This window comes from Pangasianodon hypophthalmus, chromosome 6 (assembly GCF_027358585.1).
Source record: "Pangasianodon hypophthalmus isolate fPanHyp1 chromosome 6, fPanHyp1.pri, whole genome shotgun sequence".
NCBI classification, from domain to species: domain Eukaryota; kingdom Metazoa; phylum Chordata; class Actinopteri; order Siluriformes; family Pangasiidae; genus Pangasianodon; species Pangasianodon hypophthalmus.
The window spans coordinates 8,519,248-8,533,635 of record NC_069715.1 but is presented as its reverse complement, the minus strand read 5'-3'; positions in this window follow the sequence as shown (position 1 = coordinate 8,533,635).

Genomic DNA, 14,388 nt, shown 5'->3' with positions numbered 1-14,388 from the left:
AGAGAAGTGGAAGCTGCTGATCAAATGCCTTTAAATGTAGCCCTACCAATTTCAGTGTTTTATTTCAGACCCTCACTAAGGCCTCTGCTCTCCTGATGGGCAAAAACTGCTTTGCCCTGCTGTATTTTACTCTCTGTAAACCCTACCAGGGAGGCAGATTTATAGGAGACTTGGCAAAGTCTTTAAGATCTTTAAGGGCTTGTTGGAGATGTTGGCTGATGTTGGTGTGCTGGAGAAAAGGACTGTTTTTATTCTTCCTTTCTGTGCTACGCTTAAATAGACACTTGTTAATGAGTTTAATTGTTTGATTGTTAGCTCTGGGTAAGAAGCACCATCCAACAGCACAGTGAGAGAGCAACTTAGTCTTACGAAACTATAAATTGGAATGCAATGCACTCTGGTGCGTTTGGATTCCCGATGTTGGTAACCTGCCAATTTCTTGAGTAATAAAGAAGATAGGTTCATAATCCTATAGACTTAAAGTGGAAGAAAAACAATTTCACAGTGTTATAGAGGCTAGTTTGGGCTTTATTTTGGGGTGCTGAATGCACCATTTCCTGAAAGCAACCGCAAACAGCTCCCGAGGGCTGAATAAAACCACTTTTGAAAAGCGCTGACCTGTTTCTCCAGCGAGTTTGCTCATAAAGTGGAGGTGTTAAGCTGGACTTTTATGGCAAGAGGAGCAAGAGAAGGGGCTGAGCATGGCTGCGGTCTCCTGGTATGGATTAGTGTTGGGCTCTTCCTCTGTGTTCAGCACATCCTGAGTATGGCTTTAAGGTTTTATTGGTCTTCAGGGCCGGACAATGCAAGGAGAGCAGCCAGCCGACCTAATTAGCTCAGCTCTGCCATCAAGAACATGTAGAGATCTGATGACTGGTTTTGTTGTGTTGAATCAACCTACAGCCACTGGGTGGTGCTACTGGTACAGGAACAAAAAGAGCCTCCAATTTGATGAACTGATTGGCCAATGCGGGAAAAAATCCAAAATGATCAGTCCTACTCTGTCTATATCCAGCCTCGAGCCATTTACGCACCTAATCTCCGGTGGATGGGAGTGATCAACCTACTTTCATCTTTCTATCCACCATTCAAGTGTTTGTGTGTGTTTGTGTGATGTTTTGCTCCCATGCTGAACACTGGGACTGCAGGCAGTAGACTGCAGAAGCAGATTCATCTGAGCAGAGGACAGATGTTTTAAATAGGAGATACTGAGCCTAATGTGAAGAGCAGTGACTCTCAGTGGCTGTTTATATTGAAGACGAGTAGTTAACCTGCAGCCACCCCAAACATGTGGTGACAATCTGGATCGGGCTGCATGAACACTTACGGAGCATACTAAAAGAGAAAGGGAATAATTAAAGTCCAGTACACTGTGCTGTCTAACCTTGACTATTTTGACCACATATGGGCAGCATTGAGATGGAAACATCATTATCATCATCATCACCTCTTTACTTTCATCATATTCATCACCACCACTATCACTATCATTGCCATTCCAACTGACATTATACTGGATTCTTCTGTATGTATATATATATGTATTTTTTTGCCTGCAAGTCAACTCAATGCCCTTTTATGTTTTCTGGTGCCCTATGTCTGAGGATGATAACTGAAAAATCCATACTTGAAAATATCTACAATGCTATCAATCATCAGATAATCGAAGCAGGTGAAATGTGTGCAATTCAGCTTTCCAGGTTATAGCGGTCATGCCTGTGCTTTAGCGGCTGATCGTCATGGAGACGAGGGCCAGGTGATGGATGTCATGAGGTCATCTCGCTGCAAATCGTCACTTAATGATGTGTGAATGAGAGTGACCAACTCATCATTCCATTACCAGAGAGAGAAAGAGAGAGGGGGAGGAAGAGAGAGAGAGAGAGAGAGAGAGAGAGAGGGCAAGCTATCAACATGTGGGGGTTTGCAATGAACCATGGAATTTAATGTTCCTGCAAAATATAGGCTTCTTGGTGCGTGTGTCCTTTCAAAACCGACTGGAGTCAAGTGTTGTATGAATGGGACAGGGAGAGAAGGATGAAAAATCGAAATTGTAAAATGGCTGCACCATTAATTCATCTGAGCCGGGAGTGCTTATCAACAGAGAGCCGGCAGCAGGAAAATGACAGACAGTGAGGGCAGAACTGGGATATGAAATAAGAAATGTTTTGTCAAGCACAAAGGTGATGTTTTCCAACCTGGAGTTGTTCTCTTTCTTATCTGAAAACACTAATAATGTTGTCAGACAGCTTTAACAGAGAGAATGTGATGATTTTGAAAAAAAAAAACAATGCAGCATAGGTTTACAGCAAGAGGCAGTTTGATTAAGAAAGAAGTGTCCTTCTGCAGGACTTTTAATGCACACTGTAATTGTGCATTAAAAGGATCTTTGACAACAATCGAAGTAAAGTGTAGATAAACATGCAATTGTGTTTGAAAAGAACTCACAACAGTGTTTTTTTTAGATATTGATGCAATATGAAGGTATAAAAAATCACAGAGGGAGACTGAAACAGTTTGAAGTACACAATAATCTCGGGGTATGAAGAGGCACTTGGAAGTCAAAGAAGATTTAAGGCAAATAGGGTAATGTCCGTGTCATGTCTTCCTTCTCATTATTAACTGTGCCCAACTAAAGGTCAGAATTCATGGTGCTTTGCAATATGTGTAGGTGTGAGTTTGCATGCATGTATGTCAACTTCATCAGTAAAATTGGTTTGGTTGATCCCTCATATTATCTGCCATTCATAATTCACTTGCATTAAAATACAAATATATTTTAGCATAGATTTATTAGCATAGATTTAGCAAAGACGGCATGAAACAGATAGAGCATGATAGATGATATCTGTCTTTAAATGTGCGTGTAATAGTTTGCTCCACATCATTCTTATTAGGCAATCAATGAGAGCTCGTAATATAACACATTTCTCAACACTAACATTTTCAATGTCGAGCTATTGATATTTATTAGGATTTTAGCCATTCCCATCTAATATCATGGCCAGCCATCATATTTAACAACCCAAAGCAATAAATACTAGAATAAAAAATGAAAACAGTGGGATACATTGAGCAGCTTGAAGGAGGCAATTCTCTGTGCTCCAAAAAGTGGATACACACAGATTCTTCTTATTAAAAACTGTGCATAATAACCAACTACAGTTGGCATTTTATGCTACACTGTAGGCATTTGCTGTATGGCTTATATATTAAAAGTAGTAAATGTATATGTTTTTGCCACAAAAATGTTAGGCTGTTAAACATTCTCAATATTAAAACCATAAAATTAGAACTTAGGAAGTTGCATTTTAGGCACCTGACCAAATGGAAGATTTCAAAATACTGTTTTCTGCCCTTATATTAATTAGATTGTGAGCTTTGATACAGAGAGCCTCTTATTGCATATTTTTTTCTCACATGACACAGTAAGATTTTACACCTTGACTCTGCACTAAGTTATTAAAAACAGAAAAGTAGTCAAAAAATTGACATGACAAAATCTGCTTGGCTTCACTTCTTTAAAGAACACGAAAAATCTTTTTTTTCTGTCATGAAGCAGAGGCAGGTAGATGTAAGTGCAAGTTTAATCAAAACCCAAATCACAAGATAAAGTCGCTGGTCAAAATTCAGGTCAGAGTCAAATGATCTGGCAAATAGAGGAATGCAGGATAACCAGAATCTAAATCAAGGGAAGAATCAAACGTCAAACCGGAGATAGCAGCAGAGAAAACCGCACACTAGAAAGAATGGTGCTGAGAGCACAGGATTAATGTTGTGTTTAATTAAAACCCTGAATGAATAATAACTCATATAATAATTGATGTCCTCTGATTAGGAATAACCAAAGTAAGTGCCCCCTCAACTTAGAATTCTTTCTCAGAAACACGGGGTGGTCTCCTAAACCCCAAGTTCAGCAAGTAACGTCAAATCAACATGGCTACTCGCAGCATCAACAGTAAACAGAGTGACTCTTTTCACTTAAATGAGTTATGCTGTATATACTAGTATATTCTTAATCTATAACATTGACTATACAGTTCATTGTTTTGAGGAGGACAGTATACTTCACTCATCAAGGTTAGTTGGCTAGCTTGTTACTAAAAAAAAGATGAAACATTGAAGCATCTATTTTTTGCCCCCACTAAGTAGCTCATAGCTTAAAAAATGACATAATTCTAAGTTCTTACTTCTCACATCTGAGTTAAGTCAAACGCAGCATAAAAACATCAACCTGAGTGAGGGTACACAGGAAACAAGTGCAGTCAGTACACAGGTGAATGAGAGCGATAATAACGTCAGGACTGGATTTGGATGTGACATAATACAGAGATAATGTTCAGGCCTTTCTTTCTTTCTTTCTTTCTTTCTTTCTTTCACAATTATAAATGCAGAAGGATCCATAATATAAAGATGTTTGTAAGTCTCTTTCCATTATGCAGTAGCATTACTAGTTGGTTAGTAGTTTGCTAGCAACTTAGTTTATATTAGGATACTTATTATATTGTGTAATTACACACCTGAACCCACGTTTGTCAACCTGAACTAGTTAACTGTGTAAATATAACCACTTGAGTATACTCTCAGAAGAAACAGTATGAATAAACTGTACATTTGCTTGTACTTTTGTACCTTTAATTTAGTCTTTATAGTAAAGCTCTAAAGCTACACTACATGCAGCTTTCTAGGTAAAATGTAACTAATCCATCCATCCATCCAATTTCTGTACTGATTATCCTACACATGGTTGTGGGGAGCCCGGAGCCTATCCCAGGGGACTCAGGACACAAGGTGGGGGACACCCTGGATGGGGTGCCAAACCATCACAGGGCACAATCGCACACACACTCACTCACTATGGACAATTTAGAGATGCCAATCAGCCTACAATGCATATCTTTGAACTGGGGGAAGAAGCCAGAGCGCCTGGAGGAAACCCCTGAAGCACGGGGAGAACATGCAAGCGCCACACACACAGAGCAGAAGCGGGAATCGAACCCCCTGCCCTGGATGTGCGAGGCAACAGCACTAAACGCTAAGCCACCGTTCACCCAAATATAAATAATAATTGTACAAAATATTTACCCTGGAAGTGAGTGAGTCTGTGTGCGATTGTGCCCTGTGATGGGTTGGCACCCCATCCAGGGTGTCCCCCACCTTGTGTCCTGAGTCCCCTGGGATAGGCTCCAGGCTCTCTGGAAGGTACCACCCCAGTGATAACAAAAGGTGCAGTTTAGTACCTTTTTCTCTGAAACTGTGCCTATTGAATAAAATATAAGCATACAAGTAGAACTTGGTAAGTAAGTAAAAGAAAGAGTGCAGAAAAGAAACTTGAATTGAAATTTTGCTATTACACCCAGTTATGAACTTTAACACCATGTACCCCCCAGTCCATTAATCTTTCTCACATCATCCAGTGAGATTTTATCCTCTGACTCTGCACTGAGGTGACCCATGCTGTTCAAGCTTTCAGGTAGGCGAGCTCCATTCACTAACATAAAAAATCACTATGCACGAACATCAGTGCTCTGCTCATCTGCACACCAACCTTCTCCCCTCTCTCTCTCCACAGTTAACACTTCCTCAACAGTAATTATAGTTCAAGTCTTACAGTGCTGTGTGCTGCAACACTAGCCTTCTCTTCCTGACAGGGGAAAGGGCTCGAGGGCACGCTGACCTCACATTGCTCCAGAATGAGTGAGACAGTAATGAGCTTTGACAGCTCTGGGGTCAGCTTTAAGGCCTGGCCATCATACTGCACCAAATCTAATGCAACCAGAACACTATGGGAACTGGAGATTAGTGTTCCCTCTCTCTACCTCGAATATCCTTTTTGTCCTTGACATGCATGGAGAATCTGTTAGTTCAGGTAGGTTAGTAGATGTGGTTATTGTCAGGCCTGTGTGTATTTAATCTGTACATGTCACTATGTGTGAATGTGCTGCACTGACAAAACACAAACCTTTGCAGCTGGTGTTCAAACACTAGTTTGAAGGCACACAGGTTTTGCTACTGATATTGAACATGTTTTTCTTAAGGCCTTCTCCTGTTATACAAGAACTTTAGTGTAATTTCTGACCCTACTCTCAATTTAAAATTCATATTAGACCTAAGGTGCTCACTAAGAGCTTTTCCTCTGTCTTCAGAATATTGCAAATTTTTGTCCTCTGCTGAATTCGAAAGACCCCAAAAGTTTTCAATTATTTATAACATTTCATCTTGAATATTGTAATTCCCTCCTTATTAGTATTCTGGCAAGAGCTTTAAATCAATTTCATTAAGTTCAAAATTTAGCTGCTAGAATTTTTATGAATACACAAATAAGTACATTCTTTATTATTGCTGGATTCCTGTTTTAAATAAATGAAACTCAATCTTTATCAGCTATATTGGCTTCCTGTTTTATACAGATTATAATACAGAAAGTTCCCTTTTGCCTTTACTTTTGTATGGAATTTCCAGCTTCTATTAAGCTAATATTACATAAGATGCTTGTATCTCAGCTGAAAATTCCAGCTAGGGCAGATGGCTACCGGCTGCCAAAACACAGGTCGAGCTGATCAAATTGATAGACCTCATTTGCTAGCTTGATGTTATTTTTTTTTCTTATTCATTCATTCATTCATTCATCTTCAGTAACCATTTTATCCTGATCAGGGTTGCAAGTCCATTGCATTGCACCATGCACAGACATACACACATTCATACAGTCATTCACACCTAGGGAAAATTTAGCATAGCCAGTCTGACTACCTGCATGTTTTTGGACAATGGGAGAACACGGAGGAAACTCATGAGAACACAGGGAGAACATGAGAAATGTGCACAGACAGTAATCGGAAATCAGGACACAATCCAGGACCCTGGAGCTGTGAGGCAGCAATGCAACCCACTGTGCCACTGTGCCACTCAGCTTCTACATTACTTGTCTAAATTAATCAATAAATATTTGGGAATTTCTGGTTGCCTTCCTGTTGTGTTATTTTTTAAGAACAACTTGTTTATGATGTTGCATTAGCAGTAGTAATTCAGAAACAGTTTCTATCATGGTAGTGCCGATAATGGTGCTGAACTACACTACCCATCACCCAGCGTCCATATAACTTGTCTAAATTGATCAGTAAATGTTCAAGAATTTCTAGTTGCCTTCCTCTTGTGTTGTTTTCTTAAGAACAAATTGTTTATGATGTTGCATTAGCAGTAGTAGGTCAGAAACAGTTTCTATCTTTCATGGTAGCGCTGATAATGGCGCTGAACTACACTACCCATCAGCCACAGCATGCCACATGATCATGACACTCACCACAGCAAATGAATGTTTGCACCTGATTCATGTTTATGTTTAACGAGCACTAGTTTATAAGTCACATCTTGTTAGATCCGAACAAATTGTTATGAATTTAATTGGATACTGTAATTTGGTAAAATGGTAGAAAAAAAGTACTTTACAAGTGGAAAATGTACAGAAGAAAAATCGCCTAAAATAGTACTTAAATACCTTCCAACTCTAAATTTTATTGTCTAGTAGCGGAAATTTGTAGGGCATGTGTTATAATAATGTTGAAGATGTATCACCACTTATCCGAAGGGCTTCATCAGTTTTATTCAACTAGAGTGTATTCAGTACTAGAACTGATGAAGCATCTAAGATAAGTGGTGCATTGGCATAAAGATTACAAAAAGAGGCCCAGTCTCCTCAAATCACTATTACTAGACATTATTGAAAACGTTCTTTGACACGATTATTATTTTGGTCTGTGGTTGCAGGACACTCAGGGCTACGTAAAAGCCAAGTTGGGTCCCTGTTCATAGCTCTAATATGGCACTATGGATGGGCTGCTGCTGGGATCTGTCTCTGAATTTCTCCCTGCCATCAATGAATCTGTCCTTCAGTGAATATTCAATTCACACTGCAGCCTTTGCTCTGTCTGCTACATGTCAAAGCTATGAAAGCCATTGTTGGTATTTCTAACCTCCTAGTGTCCACACAAGCAAGCTGACAGGGAAGTCATGGCAGGTAGGTGCCATTAATCAATCTGCATTGTGACAAGGTTTGTAGAAAAAAAGCTACTGGAATGAACTGAAATAAATGTTCAGCATCCAGTCAGTATAAATAAAAATGTGTTGGGTTTTCGTTTCAGGTGCATATACAGTACACTGACCTTTGAATTTGGTGAATTAATCCTTCCTAGATTAGTACTATATAACATTGCTGTGCTTAGATTATAAAGCACTACATTCTTTGTAGTGCTCCAGAGCTGTAGAATAAAATCTAATTGTACCCTATTGGTTAATTTATTTTTATTACTGCATAAGCAAAGCTAATGAGGGTTCTATGGGTCTATGGAGTCAATTAGATATACTGTTAGGTTTAAGAACAGCTTACATAATGTCTCACTACTAATTTTACCTAGGAAAATTGAGCACAGTGTGCAGAATGTACAATTCCTCCATAGCATCCTATTTTTTAATGTATTTTATTGGCACTAATACTACGGAGAACTTCAAATATATAGAAGCGTATAGAACATACTGTACTGCCATTCTTAAATCTGTCAGCAGAAATGGCTAATAGAAATATTTTTGTATTATATATGTATGTATGTATATGTATATATATATATATATATATATATATATATATATTTTTTTTTTTCATAAAAACAAAATTATTACAATATTGTTTGTGGATTACTACCTTTCATACACACATTAATCTTAGCCAAACTTGAAAACACATCAGGATCACCCACTTCACTGTTTACTCTAAGTATTACCATCGGTCAGTTTGTAGATATGGATAAGAAATGTGATTGCTTCAGCCAGGTGTGTATTTTCTTGGATTTTCATGGAGTTTTGGCTGTCTAATTGGATTATATTTTGTTTCTCTACAGGCACATTAATGTATATTGTATATTTATGGCTATACTATGAAGCCCTCCACTAAATGAGTTCTACTTCAGCAAACTGATTTCTCCAGTTCTGTTTTATCTTGTATTCAGCAATACCCGAGATCCCTAACTAAGATAACCGTAATCCAGATGCAAATATGCAAATGGGTCTGATATGTAATGTGCTTAATGGGGGTGGAAAGAAAAGCTTTTCCTTCGTATTCACCATATCGTTAATGAGGCAGCCAACACTACTTTCCACTAGGATACATCTCCGAAAATGTCAATAAGTAAAATCCATTTAGACAGCCAGAACCATTAACTATGGAAATAAAAACCCTTAACTCAGTTTTCAATAAAAAAAAATATTAAATGCAAAAGTGCCAACAGTCCACTCGATAGTGTACTCAGACTTTTGGAAACTAAGTGAATTTACTATCACATGAAATTTGGTGGTTGAATCTTAGGCTGAGTTTGTAAGTAAAAAAGTATGTTGCTATGTTGTCAAATGGATTCATTTGTGCAGTTGTTAAGCTGTCAGGATGTGGTGTCTGATTGAGACCACGGAAAGTTCTGCTTGCAGGAAGCGCCAGCAAACTTTAATTATCTCTGTATTCATTTCCTCGTCTGTCTGTCACACCTTCAGCTGTCTAAAAGATGATGAGATGGTTTTAGTCACCAGATCCAATTCTACTTCAATGTAAGTGTTCAAATGTACTTCACCTCAACCCTAATCACATCACTCTTTATATTGATCTCATTTGTCATCAGTGCCTCTTTCTGTCTCTGCACTCAAGCTGTGTTTTTTTGACAACACCTCCTATATAATATTACATTTTAATGCCTACGTATGATGAAGAGGTTTCAGTAACTGTAGAAAAACAATCCTCTTCTGGTCACCGGCACTTATTCACTTACCAGAGATTAAGCAAAAGGCAGCCAGTCAGATTGTTTATTTGTGTAACTACCTATATGCAGTACTGCAGTGAGCTACTTTGAATTACTTTCATCATTGTGGATCATGGCATGCTGCCTTAATAACCAATTTTGAGATTGCGCCCATCTGAAAGGTACCTATTCAATTATTCAGTAAGGAAACTGTGATTTTAAGAAAAAATGTCCACAGTTACTTTGCATAATTTGAACTGAATTTTTTGCAAAAGACCATGCTTTTAGCTCCACCTTCATCCTTTTTAACTTCCCATAAATTTCCATTTCTCTCATAAATTTCCATTTTTATTTTTCTCCACTAATGACAAAGTTTCTTCATGATAGGACTTCTTGATGACCACACCAAATGCACATCTGTTCATACCAAACGTTTATCTGCTTACCTCGAAAATCAACACAACAGATGAAGAGCTTTCCAACCATTGGCACTTGCCTATATTGCTCCATTTGATATCCTTTCACTGTACCTTGTTGCATTCTGCAGTAAACAGCTACCACTTTGTGCACCTTATTGGGCAACTATGCTCTCAAAATGCAGCAGTTCTGGTCTATTCACCCGCTATCCTATTTCAGTACTCTTATCTCTGCATTTCGAAGTCAAAAACCACAGAAGTTTAAAGAATAAGGGAATTTCACTTGAATGTTCTACACACAAATAAAAACATGTACAACATTTAGTCATTAGTCATTACCTAAACAAATCTTGGTCTCTATCAGCACATATCAGTGTGAAAATGCCACTGCTCTAAAATGCCCTCTGTAAGACAATGTCACCACACAGACACTCCCACAGTCACATCAAGTGGATGACATCTATGTTCAGTTCAATGACTTCAGTTGTCACCTAAAATTTAAGAAGAAAAACAAATACAGGTATATCTATGAAGATTTGCATACAAGAACCAACTGAAGCATTGCAGATACCCTCCTGCTTCCCCTGAAGCTTTGCAGACACCCCTCTCTCCCTGAAACATTAGACACACTCACGTTCCCCCTGAAGCATCACAGATGCCCTCTTGTTCCCCCTGAAGCCTCACAAATACCCTCTCTCTTCCCCCGAAGCATTGCAATCATCTCAAACATTGCAAATGCCCCCCTCTCTCTTGCTTTTACTGAAACATAGCAGACACTCTCTCTGTCCCTGTCTCTGTGGCTTTCTCCTAAGGATCATAGACATGATTTCACTCCCAAGGATCACAGACACTCTAACTCTGTCCTCCTCAAGGACAGCCCTTCTCTTTGTCATGCTATAGGATTGCAGACTCTTTTTCTAAACAAATTCTATCCCAGGCTTTATTATCTATTCCAACATCCTTCCCTTATTCATCCCAACACCCTCTCTTATTCATCCCAACAGCCTTTCCCAAAACATCCCATCCCCATATATCCCACCACTTTTCACTCAACCCAAATCTCTCCTTCATTCATCCATGTCCTTCCTTAACACATCCCAACCCCTCCTTGTTTACCCAAATTTCTCACAGCTCACCACTCCATCTGCCCTAAAAGATATTGCAACATCACTCTCTTAAAGATCCCACAATATAAAGTCAAAGCTCCATACTGCAGCCGTCCAGTTTATAGGCTCATAATGCCATGATCCCTACTCTTACCGTCCAGAACCCAACCAGGATTCTCAAGCCGCTAATTCATCAACATCAATTGAGCAAGCCAAACTGATCCCAGTCACAACTAAAATTTTTCCTTGCCAACCACTTACTTATAACTGTAAAGACAAGGTCCAATGGCTACGAGAAGACGATAGGTTCCCCTGTTGGAACCTCCCAAAGTTTCTCCCACTAGTTCTGTGCTAGGTTTTTTTCCATGCCTCTGTTGCATCAAGCTTGCTTACTGTAGGTTTAGACAATGCGATACAACATATTGCCAAAGGTTGGTGGACACCTGACCATCACACCCATATGTAGGTCTTCCCCAAACTGCTGCCACGAAGGTGGAAGTGCACAATTCTATATGATGTCTTTGTATGCTGTGGCATTACAATTTCGCTTCACTGAAGCTAAGGGGCCCAAACCTGTTCCAGCATGACAATGTCCCTGTACACAAAGCAAGTTCTATGATGATGTTGAAGAAGATCTTGAACGGCCTGTGCAGAGCCCTTACCCACTGAGCACCTTTAGGATTAACTGGAATGGTGACTGCAATCCAGGCCTTCTTGCCTGACAACAGTGCCTGACCTTACAATTGCTCTTGTGGCTGAATGGGAAAATCCCCACAGCCATGCTCCAAAATCTATTGGAAAAGCTTCCCAGAAGAATGGAGTTCCATGCCAAATCCACCTTCTCCTCAATACTATTCCTCAGCCTCTTTTGCTACCTTACAGAAGACGAGTTTTATCGATCCTTCAATTACAGAACTGTCTTGACTTCTGACCTGCTGAAATCCATGTTGAGTCAGGCAAGCCTTCGACCTGTGGGTGCCATATCTCATCATACTTGCTGACTTTTAGGGGCTTGAACAGACATGAAGGGTCATTTAGGGCAAAGGAGACGCAGCCTAGAATTCCAGCCAACCTTTTACAGTTCACATGAAATCACAAACAATCACAAAATCCGTGCATGGCTCAACATAAAAATTTAGCAACTAGAAGATACCTACCAGACAGAGTGATGAACATCACACTGAAAATGGTGCAACACTAGCCACAAAGCTTTCATTTTGTGGGTGCTGATATATTGCTATTGAGTTATTCCGTTGTCTGAATCTTTAGCAAAGACTGCACTTCTACGGTCAATATTTCCAATTGACTTGGGTCTTGCACCTCCAAATGACTTGGGTCTTGCACATCTCTGATTTTTGGCAGTCACTGATGGCAATAAGTAAATGATACTCTATACTCCAGTAACCACTGATCTGATGTTATTGACCCCCAATGCTTTACTGTAATTGTAGAGGGGTAGACCAGCACACTACTGACAGCTTATTTTCAAACCTGATGCCATATGCCACATATCTCCTCTATATGTTAGAGAATGGGGAAGAGGACGAGCATGACACAGCAAGGGCTTTTTATGGGATACACACATGAGATCGTGGTAATGTGTGTCAAGGTATGACCTTGCTATTAGTACTCAGCTAGAAAACAGGAAAATGGGAAAACTAACCTCTTAAACTCCTAAGACAAGGCTAGCGTATCCAGACCTAAATCCCTTTATAACAACATACAATTCCTATTAGTTTTATTGTAGATAATGGATAATTCATAATACTGATAAATAATATACTTTACAGTGAAAAACTGCCTAATCAGCTGAAACTGTCATCCTTAAAAGCATGTGAAATTGAAGAGTCCTTCAGGAACTCTATTGTTATCTTGGGTCTGTTTCCTTGGGTTGTAATCATACAGCTGCACACGTAAAATCAATTTGTCATCCATTAGCTTGGGGAAACTCAAAGAGCTTTCAATGTAAAAAGACAGAAATTGTTGACCTGCATGAGCCTGGAAATGGACAAAAATATATAGTACAGTCAAAAATACCATTAAACATTCTCAGAAGTTAAAGCATTATTAAAAGTCTGGTTAAGTCTGGTTAATAGTTAGAAAAAATGCCAAGAGCTGGACATATGAGCAACAGAGAAATGGTTATGGGGTAGGGAAATGTGTTATTTTGTTTTTGTTTTCTTAATTTTTTTGTAAACCTGAGTTGAGGACTGTTGTTCAAATATATTAATGTTTTGTGTGAATTAGGGTCTACAATTCTCTACAAGTATCTCCACCCTTGTTAGACATTACAGCAAGAGGGGCAGTGTTCTTTTACTCGCCAAGGAAAACTTCACCAAATATTAATTAGTGGTGTGGTGGTAATTGTGAAAGCAGGGTGGTCTAGCAGCTAAGGACCCTGTGCTCTCACTGCTGCCACCTAGGTTCGATTGCCACAGAACCAACGCATCTGCGGCAGTGTAATATCAGTGCTGGTCCCAAAACCAGATAAAATGGGAGGGTTGCATTAGGAAGGGCATCCAGTGTAAAACCTGTGCCCAATCAAACATATGGACCAATGATCCACTGTGGCGATCCCCAATGGGACCAGCCAAAAGAACATACAGAATTCTTATCCATATACAGTGTTTTATTATTTTTATTTTAATTTTATTAAAAATTTTATTTTACTTTTGTATAGTAAGATGGCATGTGAGAATAATGAAATTATAAAAATGTATGTTAAAGTACAAATGTATGTCAAATGCTAGAATTATGCTAGATTTTACACTGGACACTTTTTTTTAATAGATGATTGACAAATAAAATCTTTCCCATTTAGGAGACCTTTGTGTAAATTGACTTTAATATTAAGCCTCCTTAGAGTGTTTTTATACATCTTAGCTAGTGGATGCATGGCGAGATGATTTTCTGTTGCTGCCTGTGAGTGTGTCTGTCAGAGAGGAGAGAAAGAAAGAGAAAGAAAGAGTGACAGATTGTAATCAGTAGAATGTGTGTATCTCCATATCTCTCGTGTGTTCGGTTCGTGTGTAGATTTCATCACTGTGCTTCAATCAACTGCTAATCAATCATGGCCAGATGAGAGGATTT